General features: G+C 34.2%; 1 long non-coding RNA gene across 1 annotated transcript; it reads right to left on the bottom strand.

The window, feature by feature from the left end:
• Positions 1-624: 624 nt before the first annotated feature.
• Positions 625-1,639, bottom strand: LOC141710876 (uncharacterized). The gene is made up of 3 exons (XR_012571107.1): positions 1,564-1,639; positions 1,308-1,366; positions 625-710 (listed from the first exon to the last, which is right to left on the bottom strand). It is a non-coding gene; the product is annotated as an uncharacterized LOC141710876 (long non-coding RNA).
• Between the last annotated feature and the right edge of the window lie 18,955 nt (positions 1,640-20,594).

Below are 20,594 nucleotides of genomic sequence, written 5' to 3'. Positions count from 1 at the left end.
CAGTATTTACAAATCATCAGCATCTGAAGGCAGTCTGTTATGAAGATTGATTTTGTTCCTTATTTTGAGGGATGGATATCTGTTATGTTCTAAGTGACAGGACTTTGTATATTCAGTTAAAGATATGTATCATTTTTCGTTAGTAATTGATAATACATATCTTATATTGATTTGTAGCAGCTGTGTATTATATAAACACAGCTTAGGTCATCACATAGTGATTAACTCGAGCATTATACGACCTAGCAGCTCTCAAGAATATCAGTATTTCTTGAGAGAGTTTGTAACAGTTTTTATCAGAAATATAAAGAATTGTTATATTTTTATACTTGTTCGAAACATTTATACAATTGTATCCAACCCTCTTTAAACAATTATATTACTACTGGGCAACATGGAACAATCTTTATTTCCTGGACCATTATATTCTTATTTTTCATTTGTTAAGGTTGTAATTCCAAAATTAGAAATCTCTAGTGGCAGAAACGTAACTGTGAAACTAACCTAGATGCCAAACACCAAATCAATCGAAATTTCTGAGATTATAGTAAAATAGAAAGTTAAATGTTTAATAGTTGTAAATTAACTTTTCAAGGCTCCCAAATCAAAACCAGTTAATCAGGAAGTAGACTTTTCCAACAAACATTTTATACATATTCACCATCGCCACTGTCTTCATCAAAGTCAGAAGCTGAGTCATCACTTCTGGGCTGCATTATAGTATTCATGTCAAATAAAGAATCTGTGTCCATCTCCTCCATAAAAATAGTGTCATAGCTCATTTTGTCATCAAATTTCTCCTCGGAACAGTTAAGGAGCCATGAGATAGAGCACTTAAATCCCCTTTTTGTAACCACTTTATGTCTTGGTTTTATAGTGGATTCTAGACCATATGTAAAGAAAGATGGGAAGGTAACCAAGTCATCCAAAACCCTCCCCATCTTGCTTTGGAAGTAATTAAAACTGAGTCTTATAATGTCTATATTTAAAGCAAGTATCATCCATATCTTGATTGGTTATCTAACAGAAACTCACAACTGAAAAAATTATAAAAAACAGAGTCTAAACTTACCATTTATATATCGTATTAAAGACAAAAAATGATTTTTTTTGTGTTTATAATAAGTTACCAGATCATTAAAATGGAATCGATATTTATCACCATCATCTCTTTCTGAAAGCTCTCTCAGACCTTTAGTTAAACAGTTGCTATGCAAAAAATACATAAACTCAACAACTAATGTACAGAATTCTCAGATGCTCAGATATGTAGTCATCCCAAAACTTTAAAATAAAATTAATCATACCTTTGTTATATAGATTGTAGTTCATACCTACCACCGTCATACACAAATCTAACAACAATCTGTAAATTGAAAAAAAAAGAATAATAAGGTTATGAATCAAACAAAATTGTAAACATAGAACCAAGCATTTTGAGAATCAAGAGGATAAAGAACCAAATAGATTAGGAAGTCAACAGAGCAAAAATGAGAAAAAGGAAACAAAAAAACTAAAAGGAAGAGGATAAAAAAAGCAAAGAAACGCACAAAAAATCCACACCTTACACGAGTAATCGAGGTTTGTACAAAATAGGGGTTTTAGGTTAAAGAGAGTGAGTGAGAAGAGAGACAGTGAGAGATGAGAGAGAATAGAGAATAGAGAAGAGAGACGATAAAGTGAGAGAGAAGAGATAAGAGAGAAGAGAGAGGAGAGAATGAGGGAGAGAGGGGGAAACGGTTTTAGTTAAGGGGGAAAAACTGAGAATAAAATTTTTGAGGAAGGGGGAATTTTTTGGTGTGTTAACGGGGGAAAGAAAGAAGCGGGCCTTTTTTATTTTAAAAAAAGGATTATAGACATCGGTTGGTTAAGATATCGATGTCTTACAACACCTTTAACATCGGTTTTGAAGCGACCGATCTTAAAACTGTGTTTAACATCGGTGACATTTCTAACCGATGTTAAAGGGGTGATATCGTAGTCACTATTTCTAGTAGTGATGTAAGATACATATTGCTTTAAAACTTTATATACGCTTCAAATCAGCAGCTTGGCATCCTCGAAAGTGTACTTCAATCTTGATGATGAGTGTGTACTTGAGATGAGAAACATGTACAATCTTATAAACTTTTACTCCTTTTCCATATTTTGTCAAGATTGCATATCATATATACATCATATAATGTGTAGGCTTGAAATTGAAGGCTACAAGTCGTCGAGGGATGATACGGATAATATCTATGCGTTAACATTGGCCTCTCCTTATGAGTTTATAAATCTGAAAAAATTAATTGACAATGTTGCTGGCAGTGTTGAGGCTAATTTATTTTTGAGCATTATCTTTGAATTATATGCAATATACTTTTCATTTATAACATTATCCTCACAATTATCAATTACAGAAGAAATTGTATTGTGGTTTCACAATTGCTAAGTTAGAGGAAGGACATCCTTGGTTTTCATATTCATGTAGCAAATGTCATTTAGAAGTTGGGAATAGATTTAAATACGGTAAATATAATCGCACTTTTCCAATGGCTGAAATAAGGTATTGACACATAGGAAATAATTAAATATTTGGTTTGTACAATTTATTTGGATTTAGAAATGTAAATTATTTAATATTTTTTCACTCACAGATTAAGTATTAAGGCTGTTATTGTGGATCAATCTTTCTCATGAAGCATTCTTCTCAGGGATCGTGTTGTGAAACGGCTCATAGAATGCCCCTCTTCACATCTTTATTTGAAGCAAAAAAGGTTCAATCAATTACATTTTTAAAATTTGTTTCCAGATTATAAATTGTTTGTAATACAGACCAAATATTTTTTATGACTTCATGACTTAATTACCAAAATAGGAAGAGGTAGCTGCTAAAGTGTTTCCTGCATTTTTGCATGACATGGACGGAAAATAAATTATTGTTGTTATTGAAGTTCATGCAGCAAAAGATTTTTCTGAAAATTTTATCATCAAAGCGCAAGACATGTCTGATTCAAACATGTATGCTATGTCAAATTATGAATCGTCCAATCATGTTGATTTTCCTACCCTTGATTTGTCAGAGGTATGACCTTCTTTCATAAATTACTGTGATTATATATTTTGGAATATATTTAAACATTATTGACTAAATGTTCGCATAATAGTCATTTGATCAGGCTGAGAGTTCAAAGTTTATTTTTGTATTAATAATACCTATTGAGTTAATCTGTTAACATATGTGTCTCTTACAGAAAAATGCTCTAATATTACAGGAGAAGTGATGATGTGCATCTTTTTGTGGTATGGATGCGGCATTCGATCTTGAAATCCAATTTCCTAAGTTTTTCTTTATGAAATTTCCTTATCACACTGAACTCTAAACGTTATTTCCAGTTATTCCAAGTTTATTTTTGTATTACAATCTATCAAGATTGCGCTTTGGCTTTGTTTGTCATCTAATTCATAATTTGGTTAATCACATTTTTCATGTTTAATGCAATTTTAAGAGGAAAACCAATTTTTTGATGCATTTTTTAGTTATATTTGTTACAGGTAGTTAATCTTATATAGTTATAAGTGTATGAAGTTAGTTATTAAGCCAAAAAATAGTTATATAAATAAAACTCAACATCCTTTCCCCAATAGTCACATCTTTGTACCTTTTTTGTATTTTTTAGAAGTGTGTCATTATGGTTGAGATTAGTTGGTTTTTAAAAGTTTTAGTAAGAATAAAAAAAAACGGAACATATAATCATGGAACATGTTGAACGTGTATGGTAATTCCCTGCTCAAGGTTGGATCAAGATAAATGTTCATAGTGAGTTCGTTCAGAATGCTCCTGAAGGCCAGAATAGAAATGACATTGGCATTGTTGTGAGATATTCAACTGGCTTTCTTCTTCGATTACCAAATGGCACCATTTCAGGCCTAACTAATCTGAATAGTGCTTTATGGGCTGTTTTGATAGGAATGCGTAGATCATTTCAAGACCAGTATGAACGTGTTATCATTGAGACTGATAATATCCAGGCTTATCGTGAATGCAAGTTGTTAGATATATTTGTGATGTCATGTCTAATAATGTTTTGTGTTTAGTTTTCAGATCTTACTTAACAGGACAAATCAGGACTTAACTGGAAATCAGTACTTATACTGAAGTCAGGACTTAAGTTGTCAGAACTTAAGTTATCAGGAGATATTTATCAGGAGATAATATTAGGACTTAAGGAGACTTTCAGATAAGGAACGCGGCTGATTGAAAGGAAAGAAGATCAAGACAAACATAAGAAAAGATATGCATGGAGAAGAATTCTATAAAGAATAGACTACTTGGAAGAAAAGATAACTAGTTGATATATATTAGGAAGCAGAATTATATTCGATATCAATTAGAAGATTATCTTGTAATTGTGTAATATATAAACACAGACATAGGGTTTACACTATATATGTTATCAAAATCGAGATTATTATTCATCGTAACCCTAGCAGCTCTCGTGATAATTTGTTCATCACTGAGAGAGAACAGTTCTTTGTAACAGAGTTTATAGTGTTGAATAAAATCTGTGTTTTGTTACTTGAGTTCTTATTCGATTTGATTGTAGTAAACACTGTATTCAACCCCCTTCTACAGTGTGTGTGACCTAACTAGTGGTATCAGAGCAATATGTTAACATACATACAGTAAAGATCCAAAAACAATTATGTCTGAAGAAGCACAAACTCTAACCAGGCCCACCAAAACTGAAGAAACTCCAAAGACTCAAATCCATAATCGATATGAGACTATTAAGGTTCCCATACTGAAACCTTCCGAGTATCCCATATGGAAGGTGAGGATGTCTATGTTTCTGGAAGCTACAGATCCAGAATACCTTGACAGAATTAATGAAGGACCACATAAGCCAACCAAGCTCTCTGTTATAGTTGCAGATCAGCCAGCACAGACTGTAACAAAGGAGAAAAGTGAATATACAGCTGAAGATATCTCATCTATTGCAAAGGATGCAAAGGTAAGACATTTGTTGCATAGTGCCATTGATAATGTCATGTCAAAGAGGGTAATTAACTGCAAGACTGCAAAGAAGATATGGGATGCCTTGGAGACAAGATGCCAGGGAACTAATTCAATTAAGAAGAACAGGAGGACTATACTCACTCAAGAGTATGAGCACTTTGACTCAAAACCTGATGAGTCATTAACTGGCTTATATGGCAGATTTGTCAAACTCTTGAATGATCTGTCACTGGAGGATAAGGAATATGATCTTGAAGATACTAATCTTAAATTCCTTTTAGCTCTTCCTGAAAGTTGGGATTTGAAGGCTACAACTATAAGAGACAACTATGCTCTTGATGAAACTACTCTTGATGAAATTTATTGTATGGTCAAGACTCATGAACTTGAGATGGATCAAAGAAGCAAGAGGCATGGGAGAAAGTCAAGGACAGTTGCTCTTAAGGCTGAGGAGGAATCCCCTAAAGTGTTTTTCTCAAAGAAAGGCAAAGGAAAGGCTCTCATCACAAAGTCTGATACTCAGTCATTAAGTCCTGATAGTGATGAGGATTCAGAAACTGCAAGCCTATCTGAGATGGACCCTGATGAAGAGATGATGAAGCTGTGTGCTCTTATGGTGAAAGGAATCACAAAGATTGTATACAGGAAATTCAGAAAAGGAAAGAAGTTTTCCAGGAAAGGTGCAAATTCTGATAAGAAAGGTTTCAGAAAATCTGAAGGCAAAGGAGGAAAGTCTGACAGAGGAGATTACTAAAATGTCAAATGCTACAACTGTTGTGAGAAAGGCCACATATCTCCTGATTGCAAGAAAGGAAAAAGTGACAAAGGCAAGGCTCTTGTCACAAAGAAGAAAAGCTGGACAGACACTTCAGATTCTGAAAGTGAGGTGAACTATGCCTTGATGGCAAATGCTGAAAGCAGTTCTGAAGCTGCTGAGTTAAAGGTACCTCAAACAACTTATGCTTTTCATACTGATGATATTACTGAGTTGAGAAGATATCTTAAAACCATGTTCATTAGTTATAGAGATCAAAATTTAACATGTGAAAGATTAACTTCTGAAAATCTTGCTTATTAAAAGAGGAATGATTATTTAGAAAAAGAGTTAGTTATATTCCATTAAACTCAGAAAGATAGAGATGATGCTTTCTATGTTAGAGATGAAGTGCTTAAAATGAATGAATCTCTAAAAACTGAGTTATAAAAGGAAAGAGAGATTATCAGGACTTGGACTAACTCTGGCAGAACAACTCAGAATTTGTTAAGTAGTGGAAATTGGAAAGAGGGCTTAGGTTATGGAGATGATAAGAATAATTAAGGAACTGTAGAAATTGAGCCTATAGTTTTTAAACAAAAGCCAAAGGTAAATCCTGTTAAGTTTGTAGCTGTAAAGTCTGATATTGATAAATTCAGAAGTTAAAGAGAAATTAACTTCTGACAAACCAAAACAGGATAAGCCAACTGAAATTAACATAGGCTTAATGACAAAGAAACAGCTTAAGCATAAGCCGAAAGATGTTAAAAATGTAAACAAGGTAAAGCCACCTAGGAAAAATAGGAATGAAAAGGTAGGTGTGAATAAAAGCAATAATTATAAGCCTATTCCTAATGCTCCTAGAAAGAAATGTTATAACTGTGGAAATTCTAACCATCTGGCTTCTTTTTGCAAGAAGAATAAGAACATAAACTCCTTACCTTCAAAATCAGGAGTTAAGAGTCAGTCTGTTAGATATAGACCACAAAATCCTTGTTTTTATTGTGGTAGTTTATGGCATTCCATTTATACTTGTAAGGAATATCATAGTTTGTACTATGATTATTTTGAAATAAAATGGGTTCCTTAAAGAAAGTTAGCATTATTCCTTCTAGTGTAAGTTCTGATGCAAAGTTTGATATTGTAAATTCTGATAAGAAAACTGTTAACATAAACTCTGATGCTAAATCCACTGCAAATGTTAACAAACTTAATAAGGCCAAAGGATCCAAGCAAGTCCGGGTCCTTAAAACTAATCATTAGTGGTCTTTGTGATTGCAGGGCAACAGGAAAAACATCCTAGTTAAGGATAGTGGAGGTTCAGGACATATGACTGGAAATAAAGCCCTGCTATCAGACTTTGTGGAGAAAGCTGGCCCAGGTGTTTCTTATGGAGATGGCAACATGGGAAAAACTCTGGGATATGGCAATATCAATCTTGGGAATGTCATCATTGAAAAAGTAGCTCTAGTCTCAGGACTAAGACAATTTGCTGAGTGTTAGTCAAATCTGTGACAGAGGTTATCATGTGGATTTCTTTGAAGAATACTGTGAAGTTATAAGCAAATCTACAGACAAAGTTGTTCTGAAAGGATACAGGCATGGTAACATTTATGAAGCCAAGCTTCTAACAAGTTCTGATGGTTCTGCAATCTGTCTGTTAAGTAGAGCATCAATTGAAGAAACTGGGATTGACACAAGAAACTCTCTCATTTAAATTTTAACAATATAAATGAACTTCTCAAGAAAGATCTTGTGAGAGGACTTCCAAAATCAGTATTTGCTCCTGATGGCCTTTGTGATTCCTGTCAAAAGGCAAAACAAAAAAAATCTTCATTCAAGAGCAAGACTGAATCTTCAATTCTTGAGCCTTATCACATACTACATGTTGATCTATTTGGTCTAGTGAATGTCATGTCTATTGCAAAGAATAAATATGCTATGGTCATAGTGGATGAGTTCACCAGATTCACATGGGTGTATTTCTTGCATACAAAAAGTGAAACTGCATCTATCTTGATTGATCATGTCAAATAAATGGATAAATTGGTCAAAGACTCTGTGAAAATCATAAGAAGTGATAATGGCAGTGAGTTCAAAAATTTGATTATGGAAGAGTTCTGCAAGGACCAAGGAATCAAGCAGGAATTCTCTGCTCCTGGAACTCCACAGCAAAATGGAGTTGTTGAAAGAAAGAATAGAACTCTTATTGAAGCTGCACGAACTATGCTTGATGAAGCAAAGTTACCAACCTATTTTTGGGCTGAAGCTGTGCAGACTGCTTGTTTTACTCCGAATGCAACACTTATCAACAAGCATGGAAAGATACCATATGGATGCAAGTGTTTTGTTCTTCAGACTCATCCTAAACAGCTATCCAAATTTGATCTAAAAGCTGATGAAGGAATTTTTATTGGATATCCATTTTGCACAAAAGCCTTCAGAGTGTACAATTTAAGAACAAGGATTGTCATGGAATCTATCAATATCTCTTTTAATGATAAGAAGATTACTGGACTTGAATATTTCAATGATCATGATCAGCTGAGATTTGAGAATGAAGTTTTAAATTCTGATTCTGTAAATCCTAACAGTCTAAATCCTGATACTGCAAACTCTGATGGGTTAAACTCTGATGTTATTGAAACCGTGGTAACTACGCCAAAGGAAAATGCACCTGTGTAGGGGGAGCATATTGAAGATACAACCACATCTCAATAAGCATCAGAATCTAGAACAGGCTCTTTAAGTTCTGATTCATCAAGTTCTGATGGGCTAAATTCTGATAATTCTGGAAACTCAAATTCTGAAGGATCCAACTCAGAGAGCATAATTTTAGGGGGAGCCTCAGAAAATGTTGATGGAGACAGCATGGATCATGGGGGAGTATCCAGTTCTAGAGATAATCTTCCATCTGCAAGGAAGTGGACTAAAGCACATACACCTGACTTGATTATTGGAGATCCTAAAGCAGGTATAAGAACTAGAACATAACATCAAATGAATGTCTCTATCACTCTTTTCTTTCTCAGACTGAACCAAAGAAAGTGGAAGAAGCTCTTCAAGATGCTGATTGGGTGCAAGCAATGCAGGAAGAGTTAAATGAATTTGAAAGAAATAAAGTCTGGACCCTAGTGCCAAGACCAAAGAATAGATCTGTTGTTGGTACAAAATGGGTGTTCAGAAACAAAACTGATAGTGATGGCATAATTACAATGAATAAAGCAAGGATGGTTGCAAAAGGATACTCTCAATAGGAATGAATTGATTATGATGAAACATTTGCACCAGTTGCTAGATTGGAAACCATAAGGATATTTTTGGCTTATGCTGCTCACAAAAAGTTTATAGTCTTTCAAATAGATGTAAAAAGTGCTTTTCTTAATGGAGAATTAGAAGAAGAAGTATATGTTGAACAACCTCCAGGTTTTGTAGATTCAAAATTTCCTCATCATGTCTACAGACTTGATGAAGCACTTTATGGCCTTAAGCAAGCTTCAAGAGCATGGTATGAGACATTAGCTCAGTTTTTTCTGGAAAGTGGATTTAATAGAGGGACTATTGACAAAACATTATTTTATCTCAATCATGGAAAGGACTTACTTTTGGTGCAGATATATGTTGATGATATCATTTTTGGTTCTACAAATCACTAGCTTTGTAAAAGGTTTTCCAAGCTAATGCAGTCAAGATATCAAATGAGTATGATGGGAGAACTTAGCTATTTTCCGGGCGTTCAAGTCAAGCAGAATGAAGAAGGAACTTTTATTTGTCAATCTAAGTACACCTGAAATTTGTTAAAGAAATTTGGAATGCAAGACTGTTCAAGTGCTTTCACTCCTATGGCCACTGCAACAAAATTGGATAAGGATACTGGTACATCAGTAGATATTACTGATTACAGAGGTATGATTGGCTCACTACTCTATCTAATTGCAAGTAGACCTGATATCATGTATGCTACCTGTCTTTGTGCAAGATTTCTAGCAGATGCAAGAGAACCTCACTTAACAGCTGTAAAATGAATTTTCAAGTACCTTAAGGGTACAACTGATCTAGGATTGTGGTATCCTAGGGAATCAGACTTTAAGCTAATAGGTTACTCAGATGTAGATTTTGCAGGATGCAAAATTGACAGGAAAAGCACAAGTGGAAGCTGCCAATTTCTTGGAGGCAGTTTGGTTTCTTGGTTTAACAAGAAACAAAAGTCAATTTCCACATCAACTGCAGAAGCAGAATACATTACTGCAGGAAGCTATTGTGCACATATTCTTTGGATGAAGAAACAATTACTGGATTATGGGTCAACATATTCTAAAATCCCTATTTACTGTGATAATCAAAGTGCTATTGCTATGACAGGTAATCCAGTTCAACACTCAATGACAAAGCACATCTGCATAAGGTACCACTTCATAAGGGAACATGTGGATGAAGGTACAGTGGAATTGCATTTTGTTCCAACAGATCAACAACTAGCAGATATCTTCACAAAACCACTGTGTGGAGCTACTTTTACAAGATTGATAAATGAACTTGGAATGGTTTCAGGTTCTTCCTCCAAATCTGCTTAGTTTATGTTCTGATACATCAGACTTTATGATCAGTATTTACAGATATTACTATCTTTGTGTATTATGTGCTTAAAATTGAAATTTTCTAATTGCTGATTATTGTCTGATGTGAATTTCTAAACTCTGATAGTGATATGAATGTTTCTATGACTATTCAATCCAATGAGGATAACTGTGCTAAATGCTGACCTAGTAGTCTTTAATACACTAATAATCCCATGTTTGAAGTAATTGTTTATGTGAAAATCTTTTAACACAAGCAAATTCTGATATTGAGTTTGGTTAAAGTTTACTTTGTGTATCTTATTACTAAGTCAAAAACTAGAATAATGCTTCTTATCTGTTAAGTTCTGATGTTAGTAAATCCGATGGATGTACTAAGTGCTGATACGCCTCACTTATCAAAAGAAAAAGAAAGAAAAGAAATAAAAATCAGGTACTCCTTTGAGATCTAGAGTAAAAATATAGAAGGGAAGACCCAAGTGCATTGCTGGTATTAAGTAATATGCATTAGAAAAGCAAAATAAAATTTTCTTGGTGACTTTTCATATTCTCTGATTACTGGAGAAATACTCTGATAACAACATAAATTCTGATAAGCAGTCGTGACTCACTTATACTGAGAAGCCACTGTAAAAAGGAATTTCAAAAGATGCATAACATGAGCACAAAACAGTTGAGGTGAACTCATGCATGAACTCATTCTATAGTAGACTTCAGAATAATAACTGATTTTGAGCAAAGTTTTTAGTTATGCCTTATTTCTAAGATGTACTGAAGTGAATCAGACTTTACTCTTTGTCTGATATTTAGCTTAATGCACACACTTACACTCCATATGAATGATGAAAATTACTGTGGTGATAAATGTTATTTTAGATGAACAGTCTAAGTGTCAGTTGCATAAATTCTGAGGACAAGTTCTGATGGAAGTTTTGATGATTAAGTTCCGATGAAACCATCTCAGTATTTATGTGAAGAATTACAGGAATAACCATTCTTTTTTTGAATTCAGGAGCCATATTTTGATGACTTTTAAATTCTGATAATAATCAAGTTCTGATGCTGACGTGGCCGTATTTATTTACTTAATTTATTTTTGGTCATTACTCGAATGGTCATATTTTCTCAGAATATTGGTTTATGTGAGATAAAGCAGTAATTATCATTTGTTTAGTGGGAACAGTTTTTTTTTAAAACTGAACATGCAATGTAATCATTACTTATTTACCGTGCCCATTAACTTTTGCCTTAACTGCTGCATGGCTGACAGGTGTAAAGGTCTGTTCCACTTCTCATTAACTGCTGTCACGTGGGGTGTCTAAGTAAAAGAGATAAAAGATTTTCAAATCTTTTATTTTCATTTTTATTCTACTCACTCTCTCTCTTTTCTTATTCTCTCTCACATTTTCTGACGGTTTTCTATACAGACATTTCATCAAACACCTTTTAGGCAAACTAATTTCTCACTTATTTTTGATGGCGCCCAAGGATTTAATTGTTGATGGAGCCAAGTTTGTACCAAATAACTATGCTACAATCTTGAATAAGGCTGAAGCTCCATCAGATCTACACTTTGTGCAAGATTTATTAGCCAATAGTGAGATTGGGTATGCTTTGACCCAACCCCAATCTATTTCAAGCAAACAAGTGCTGACATTTTGGCGAACTAGGCTTTTTGATGATGGTGGTGCTACTGGTACTCCAAGCATTGTTTTCACATCAGGATATGTCGAGCATGTGGTTACCCCTGGAGCAGTTCGTAAAGCTCTCCACTTACCTAAAGGTTGCACATTCTCAACAGTGGAGGATCCTGTCTTACAACAGCTTATGGCCAGTCTGCGCTATGAGAAAAGTTTGGGAAAGCTGGGTCAACTGAAAAGATCAAATATCAGAAAGGAATGAAGCTTTTTCTTTGATTGTATCACAAAGGCATTCACCAATAAATGCTCCAACTTTGATGCTATTCCCATCATGAGTCAGCAAATCGGGAATGCCCTGATTCATCAAACTCATTTTGATTTTGGAAGTGTTGTGCTAAGTTTCATAGGGGATAGGATGACAGAGGATAGGAATGTAGTATACTTTGCTAGATTCTGTCAGTTTATATATACTTTTTGTTGTGCTGATGAGACCCCACTAGCCAGTGATTTAATTCCACCCTTTAAGCTTGTAAAAAGGGCTTTTAATGATCTGTTACATGCTGACAATAAGAAACAAGTGCTGAGACCCTTACAGATTCCTCATTCTGTAAAACAGATGTTGGTAAACACTGATCCACAGAATTATACATCTGTCTATCCTGATGTTCAACCCACTAACTCATCACAACCAACACAACAGCCATCAAAACATACCACAACTAAACAAGCACCTCAAACTTCTCAACCTTAACCAACTCAACCCTCCATCAGGACATATTACAAACCAACAGAGTCATCTCAACCTCAACCATCAGTACATCCAGTGAAGCCTTCATCTTCAAAACCCAAGAGGACTAAGATAGTAACTCAGTCTCAACAAAAGGGAAAGAGAATTGTTCTGAGAGATGAGTCATATAATGAGGAACAGGTTCCAATATCATAACCTGTTGTTGTAGAAGCTGAGAAGATCTCTTCTCAGAAAGATACTGAAACTGGGAGTTCTAGGCCCCTCAAAAGGCTTAGAAAGCTAAATTCTGATGATGAAGCTCCCAAAGTCTCCAATTCTACAAAGAGACTTAAAAAGCAAAGAGCCAGGAGGGCTGTAAGTGTATCATCACACTCTGAAGAAATTCTAGAAATATCAGCTAAGGAAGGGGGTCAGGAATCTCTGATCCCAACAAAACCTATAGTCATTGAATTACTTCCAACAGCTGAAGACTTTACTCAAACTCCAAAGTCTCCTATTCAAGAACAAGAGGATATTCCAGAGCAAGTGTCTACACCTCCCATGTCTCCTATAATTGATCCAGTACATGCTGAAGACCCAGGTACAAGTGCTGAAATAGACATACATAACTTGGTTGTGCCCGAGGTTCTGTATTTGGAAGCTCCACCAACTCAACTCACTCCACCAACAACACCACTTTTGGATGCTGATTTCAATGCAGATATTCCATCAACACCAGTTCTGAATCTAGATGATGAAGATCAGATTTTGGGTGGGCATCAAAATTTGGATGTTGATCAGAACTTAGTTGCAGATCAGAATTTAGAGGATGACGTTGAAGCCTCTATAGCCTCACATACTGTTATTTTATCAAAGGATGTTGATACTGCAGGCTCTAATGCTGATAATACTGAAATTACTGGTGAAGCTGCTACAAATGTAGATGCTGATGTAGCTGGTCCTTCAGGACATGCACCTCAATAAACAGTTAACAAAGCTGATCTGATTAAGAAGTTTGTTAGAGAGGATGCGCCAGTACCTTGGAGTGAAACTCCTAGAGGAAAGGAGTGGACTAAGGAATGGAACAAAGTTACTTTTGTTCCTACTAAAAATATTTTTGCTGAGCACCTTGCCAAAGCTGATGAAATGCTGATAAATGATGACTTCAAGGCACAACTTAGAGTTACTGCATTGAGTATAAGGAACCTTCACGGTCAACACTCAATAACTCATGATAAGGTAAATAAAATTCAAGAATCTCTGATCCAACAAGGTATGAATATAAAATTGGAAAAGAACAGATTTTTCAAGCCAGCCTTTGACCGAATTAGGTATATTGAAAAGACTCAGGAGAAGCAACAAGATCAAATTTCTGAAATTCTAAAGAATCAAGCTTCTCAGCAAACTCAACTCAATGAGATCCAATCCTCAGTGGAATTGCTTGTCTCTCTTCTTTTACCTGCTGATGCCAAAAAGGGGGAGAAAGTAATTAAGTCCAAATGCAAATCTAGTCAAGTACTGAAGGGTAAGGATGATGGAAATGAGGAAACTCTGGAAAGGGTAGAGGTCATGGTTAAGGTAAAGGTTCTTCATCAAGAACAACTGAAATTTCTACACAAAGAACAAGTTCTGATGCTGGGAGAAGAATAAGTTCTGATACTGGTAAAAGGATAAATTTTACTGGACATCTGGAGCTTGATGAAGAAATTTCAAAGAGATTATTTCTCAAAGAAAATCCAGGAATGGACTTTGAAAGTCTAAAGGAAGAAGAAGTTAGACTTAAAGAAGAAAATGTCAACTCCAAGTCTAAAGTTTCTGTTGTTGAAAATAAACTTCCAAAACCTAAGGGTATTGTGATTAAGGAGAGGACAAATTCTGAGGCAACCAAAGCCAAATCACAAGTGGAGGTAGATCCAAGATCCAAGGGCAAAGGAAAAATTGATGAACCTGTAAAGGTATATGTGCCAATCATGGATGAAGAAATAATTGATGAAGAAGATGCTAGTCTTACTCTGATGAAAAAGAAAATTTCTCAACCAACCTCTGACATGGCTCAAGTTGTTCAGAGTCAAGATGTAGTAAGTTCTGATATGATAGTGAAGCAAGCAACCTCTGACATAGCTCAAGTTGGCTTGATATCAGAAGATAAGGAAAAGGAAACCTCTGACATTGCTCATGTTAAACCTTCAAAGATTCTACTACCAGGATTCACCAAAGCTCAACAGACTCAACCTTTGAGGACTACATCAAGTGGTTTTGAAGCAAGAGTTGTTACAGGAAAGGAAGTAAGAGACAAATCAGGATTGGGTAGTTCTAAAGAGAAGAGAATACACAACACTACCAATGATCCAACTTCCTTAAGTGAACCAGGAGTAGGAGCAACTCCTGAGAGATTGAATCAACTTGAATCTGTACAAATGGTTTACCACTCTGTTTTGAAAGAAGATATCATGTTATACTTTATGACAGATGGGAGGGTATTCCAGATCAGGGAGAATGCTATTTTATTGAAGTATTTTGAAGAACTGGAACATGTTCTATTTCTACTTCAAGTGAAAAATAGATCAACAAATGGTGCTGCAGGTTGTTTAAAATCAAATATTTAAAGACAGAAGAAGCTTTACTCTGTAAAGTCTGACAGCCCATACTGTCCTAAGTACAGATCTCACAGTGGAGAAATTGTTGAAATGAAGCCTAATACTGCTAAAATCATCACTACATTTTCTGGTATTAAGGGACTTGAATTCAATCTAGAGTCTGATAAAGCCTATATCATCAGACTAGATCAGGATATCAGGAAAGCTAAAATAAATGATCTCAGGGCTGCTATCTTTTAAACTGGTGAAGATACAGTTGAATTGAAAAATGCTAAAAGGAGGATGGTCAATGAACTTGAATATGCTGAGAGATGTCTGTTGAAGAACTATCTCAGAACAACTCTTGATATCAAAGAGATCGGAAATTGAAGTGAAGTCAAAGATCTACAACTGCTTAAATTCTGAAGTGTATACAGACTGAAGCTGATATCAGACTTTAAGGATGGTAAAGCTGTAAGGACTGTAAGTTGTAGTTATCTAGTCAAATTCTCATGCATTTGTACTTAATGTTTTTGACATCATCAACTATCTGTTAAACTTGTATATTATGCTAATTTACAAGTTGGGGGAGATTGTTAGATATATTTGTGATGTCATGTCTAATTATGTTTTTTGTTTAGTTTTCAGATCTTACTTAACATGACAAATCATGACTTAATTGGAAATCAGTACTTATATTGAAGTCAGGACTTAAGTTGTCAGAACTTAAGTTATCAGGAGATATTTATCAGGAGATAATATCAGGACTTAAGGAGACTTTCAGATAAGGAAGGCGGCTGATTGAAAGGAAAGAAGATCAAGACAAACATAAGAAGAGATATGCATGGAGAAGAATTCTATGCAGAATAGAATACTTGGAAGAAAAGATAACTAGTTGATATATATTAGGAAGCAGAATTATATTCGATATCAATTGGAAGATTATCTTGTAACTGTGTAATATATAAACACAGACATAGGGTTTACACTATATGTGTTATCAAAATCGAGATTATTATTCATATTAACCCTAACAGCTCTCGTGATAATTTGTTCATCACTGAGAGAGAACAGTTCTTTGTAACAGAGTTTATTGTGTTGAATAAAATCTGTGTTTTTTTACCAGAGTTCTTATATTCGATTTGATTGTAGTAAACACTGTATTCAACCCCCTTCTACAGTGTGTGTGACCTAACACAAGTACTATAGAGAGGATGGATTAACACCACATACTAGGAGCACTTTCAGATTTATCCTTTCATGTCTTAATGATACTAACATTCGTTATGAAATTAATTTGGTACATCCACAAAAGAACTCTGTTGCAAGACACTTGGGATCTATTGGTAGACAAAATCTCCATGATTTGTAGACATTGGACCGACCTGCTGACAATATTCAAGAATTTCTTAATATGGATTTAGGTATTGGCCCTCCATAAGCCCAATTTCAAGATGTTGAAATTGATGACCCTAAACCCGTTCAAGATGGTGTGGTTGAGAATATCTAAACATGTTCAATTATTTGTGTTCGTTCCTATTAATTATATATATTTACTGAATCCTTATGTAAATATATAAAAATAATGTACAGTTTGGTTTTATATATCAATGTAAATAATTATTGTACTTAGTAAATATGTGAATGTGTAAATATGTTTGATTTGATGTTACATACATTGTCCATTCCTAAATTTTTCGATTATGTACAATTTTGTATTTTGTTATCGACACGTTTATCAATTAAAGTCATGATTATGTGTATTCCCACAAGGCAAAAATATTTGGCAATTGTTTTTATTATTACAAGTCTTAATGATGTAGTAGTACTTTCCAATAATCCAAGTTACTACCATTTAATCATTACGCATTTCTCAAGTTACAAATCTTTAAAGAATGACAAAGTATAGTAGAAAGTGAAAAGTTTTTCTTCACATTCAATGCAATTAACTCAAGTAATTGGAATACATAAAGCATTTTACATTTCTACAAAGTTGAACAACTCCAAGTTTGCCCGCCTTTAAATATATAACAGTTGCATTGAGTAGTTTATTTATTTAGACCTTATCATAATCAATTATCATTATAATTGTGCTTATTACCAAATTACTATCTTCACTACATCATGAAAAACTTTAACATTTTCTCCATTGATACTGATATTATGGCTATATTGTTTGCATTCATAATACATGATCTTGATAGCTTTCACATGTTTGGAAAGTTGTTGATGGCCTATTTCACCAAAGTGATCCGGATCCAAGTTAAAGAGATGTTGCAGAAGCTCAACTAGGATGCTCTATACTAGTATCATAATCATTATCTAGAAGTTAGGCGTGACCAAATCCATGCGTTTATTCATTTTGCTATTTTTCTTGAAGTTGAGCAAGCTATACTTTATAACTCGGTTCAAATGCTTTTCATGCGCAATAATGTGGATCATCATCTTCAAACTCTCTCTTTTCTCTACGGTAATCATTTTTTATCTTATTTTAGTTTTGTTTTTTTAGAGCCGTCTATAGACCATATGAAAAAGATCAGGTTGTTGAAGAAATGTCTCATATTCTTGGAATGGTTGATCTTAAATCGAAGTTAGTAGACATTGTTCATTTTCTTGAGGATATATACTGGTACATATCAGATGTAGACAATTTGCTTCCTCTTTCTAAATTTTGTCCAAATGCAAGAAATAAAGAGCTAATAAACAGGATTGAAGGAAATCCTTTTGGTGAACAGCTTTAGTATTCACTTTGTGAGTTGACTGTGAAAGAGAAGTACCATGAAGAAGGTGAATTTTTTAATGAACGTTTAACCATGTCACACATATGGAATTCAGGTTGTGGTCATTGCAAAGTGCATTTACTTTTGTTCAAGATCTTGCTTCGTGATGTTTGTGACTGATGTGTTACAGTTTTATTGAATTTAGTACAAAATTGAAACATTTGGTAGTTTAACTTTTGTAATTTCTAGCCTTTATGTTGAATGAAATATTATTGTTCTTTGCTATTGGTCAAACTAAGATGAAGAATGTGCTGTAATATATGTGTTTTGAACATGTAAATGAAGTTAATTTGGTACGTAGTCCCCGATAGAATGTATGATACAATATTTTTTTATAATAAATAAAGATATGATAGAGATAGCAATTATATAATTATAGATTTTCTGATGTGAAAACCACAATTACAAATAAGGAAGAATACATAATTGGCCATATTTTGGACATAAAATCAATTATGCCATAGGAAGATAACCTCCAAGTTCTTAGACGTGGTCAGTTTGTAAAAACTACGAACTTACAAAATCCCCGAGTTTCCAAATTTCTAGTCATTGAAACCATGATTGTGAAACTATTATTTTCATGAGTATCATGAGATATTAGTTATAATACAAGTGTAACTCACATAGGTTTTAAATCTACACGTGGGGTATTATATGCACTTTCATTAAACCGAAAAATTGTATGTGCAATTTATAGGCCATGAGTTGATACTATGATTAGTTAAGTACCTTAATGGAATCACCAAAAGAATCAATACATAAGCCCAATGGCATCTTTACTCGATAATTATAAAAAAATATAACAATTCAGTAATACCAAACATGGCAAATGCCATGTTTGCAATGATACATCTAAAAGTGAAATCCATGCCAAAATAATTGGCGACTATATCAACATTACATGTCTTTGATGAAAGCATAATAATCAAGGGTCCGGTTAATACCCGACCCGCGTCATAATCATCCAGTCCATAGCTTAGCATCCGGAAAAATCGGTATGCTTTCGATGTATCCCAATATCAGGACATATCAGAGTATATGTAAGTAAGGGTATAAGTATTGGAATATGAATAGAGGATTCAATGAATTAGGAGAAATTAAGAATCGAAATGAAATAGAAACGAGGATCAACAATTGTGTATCAGTATATGTGAACAAGAATTATCAAGGTGTAATTGATATGGAAAGTTGGATATATTTCACTATTTTGAACTTAGAATAGGGGAAAAACTTGCCTGGTGCGTACTTCACCTCGTAAGATTCACTGCCTTCTGTCTCTTGCTTGATTCGCCTTGTTGGTACTGAATATGATCAAATCGGTGTATAAAATCACGTTCAAAATCCGGTTTAATTCCAAGAACTCCAAACCCTAATTTCAGAGAATTGGGGATTTTCTTGAATTTTCTGATTTTTTTATGATTAATTAACTAATAATTAACAATAAATCAGCTATTTATATTTACCAAAAGAATACCCTTAGATAAAATTAAGGGTCCAGTTACACATCTAATAAAATTATTTGGCCCCAATTTTTATAATTTTTGGGTATTAATTATAAATTTTTAAATATCCAATAAATACAAAATATATGCCAAAAATTTCCAAAAATTGTGAATGTTACAAAAATGCAAAGAAAAATGATGTTTGATAATTTCATGATCTTACAAAAATAGAAATGTGATTTTTGTGGGGGGTTTTGACACCCAAAGGGGCCCGGAAAAGTCGTTTTTCGTGAAAGAGGTAAATTTGTAAAACATCTAGATGTTCAGAATATCAATGTGGTATAGGCCATACTTGGAAAAATAGGGCCAATGTTTTTGTTTGAAATATGGGCTTTTAAAACACTGCTTGAGCTGTACGGATTTTGATATAAAACCTATAACTTATAATAAAATACTCAATAAATACCCAAAACACATTCCGATCAAAACAAATAACACGTAGCACATAACAATTAGGGTTTATGATTTAACACACTTAATCACATAATAATACACATAAATTATCTTTATTAGAATATAATACAAGCGTAATTTTCTCGGTCGTTATATTCTCCCCCCTTAATAGGATTCTATCCTCAGAATCACGCTATGAAAATAACTGAGGGTACTTTTCTAACATATCACTCTCAAGCTCTCAGGTTGATTCTTCAACCACGGGATTTCTCCACAAGACTCTTACTAATGGTACAGACTTATTTCTTAATACTCTCTCTTACCGATCTAAAATTCTTACCAGCTGTTCTATATACGATGAATCTGCCTGAAGCTCTATCGGCTCATACTCTATTACATGCCTTGTATCAGGGTCATACTTCTTAAGCACTAACATATGAAATACATTATGAATATGCTGCATATGGGGCGGTAAGGCTAACTCGTATGTAACTTTTCTAACTTTCTTTAAAATTTCAAATGGACCTACGTATCGGGGCTTTAGCTTGCCTTTGTTGCCAAACCTAGTCAATCCCTTTCATAGTGATATCTTTAGTAGTACATGTTCTCCTTCTTAATAGTCCACATCCCTTCTGGTTGGATC

The sequence above is a fragment of the Apium graveolens genome, chromosome 3, assembly GCF_009905375.1.
Source record: "Apium graveolens cultivar Ventura chromosome 3, ASM990537v1, whole genome shotgun sequence".
Classification (NCBI taxonomy): domain Eukaryota; kingdom Viridiplantae; phylum Streptophyta; class Magnoliopsida; order Apiales; family Apiaceae; genus Apium; species Apium graveolens.
Note: the sequence above shows the minus strand (reverse complement) of the source record. Positions and strands in the feature narration are given on the sequence as shown.